The following is a 1413-nucleotide window of genomic DNA, read 5'->3' on the forward strand; positions in this document are numbered from 1 at the left end:
CCCTGATACGGAAAAAGAAAATCTGTTACATATTGCTAGAGTAAGTAAAAATTATATATTATTATTATTATTATCATTGTTGTTGTTGTTGTTATTAGTATTATTATTATATTTTTGTTATTATTATTGAGTGAGAGAGCAGTGCATGTCATCAAAGTTACACTGGGATAAAATATACGAAGCCCAGTATACCCATCATGACTACTTGTCTGATAAGGGTACACCAGGCGCATGCATCACAACCATATGTGCGCGACATGGTGATCTTATATCAAGATAAACAGTGCATGACTTTGCAGGTGGGGCCCAGTTAAAATTTTCGTCAGGTCGAGTAGCCCATCCCACTCAAAAGATCCCTGAATAAGGGTTGTTTAAGGATGGTGAATGAAACATCTATGTTTCCAAAGGAGAATTATTCAAACCTTAAAGAATTCCTCTCAACATATAGCTATGATGCTCCCCCAGTACTTCTGCTAATGATCAGATGGCATTTTTGGACAACTGCTTATGAAATGGGTGGTATCTTCGGTGTTAACTCCACAAAGTCTGCACCGGTTGTTACATTTTACTGAATCCAAACAAAGAAGAACAAACAAGAAAAAACAAAAACGCGAGAACGTGGTACAAGTACTGCGTTATCAGACGCTCAGGAAAGGAAAGAAAGAGGATTTAACGTTTCGAGCAAAGCTCTTCTTCAGAAATAGAGGAAAGTCCAAAAGAAGGGAAGACGGGGCAAGAAAATCGCCAACGATACACACGTGGTTACATTTTGAAATGTATCAATGTATGTATGTTCAAAAAGTCTCTCGGCAGTGAATTTTTTTCATCCTGCGCATCACCATGGCGCTACTTCAAGAGTTTTTCGGTGAACGGATTATTTTGAAGGGACTTTGGCCACCAAGATCACCTGATTTAACACCGCCAGATTTTTTTCTTTCTTTCTGGGGAGCAAGTAAAGGATCAGTGTACAAGAATCGCCCGAAAACCCATTAAATACTTACTTCGAAGAGACTTTTTGAACAACCTATGTCTATGCATGTCTTTGTATGTGTAAGCATACATGTATGTATGTGTTTGTGTATATGTATGTGTACGCATATATGTAAGTATGTACGTAGGTATATATATGTATGTGTGTGAATATATACACACTCACACACTGCATAATCCAGGAAACCGGTCTCATCCATTTGTACACACACACACACATATATATATATATATAATAGGCCTATACTATATAGATATTATGTCTAAACTGTGTGTGTGTGTGTGTGTGTGTGTGTGTGTGTGTGTGTGTGTGTGTGTGTGTGCGCGCGCGCATTCATTATACCTTCAGGGTAATTAAAAAGCAGCAATTTTCTTGAAGCAAACAAAAAAAGTCCTTATCTATCAAGTCTGTGAAGAAAAGTT

The sequence above is a fragment of the Octopus bimaculoides genome, chromosome 24 (genome assembly GCF_001194135.2).
Source record: "Octopus bimaculoides isolate UCB-OBI-ISO-001 chromosome 24, ASM119413v2, whole genome shotgun sequence".
Classification (NCBI taxonomy): Eukaryota; Metazoa; Mollusca; class Cephalopoda; order Octopoda; family Octopodidae; genus Octopus; species Octopus bimaculoides.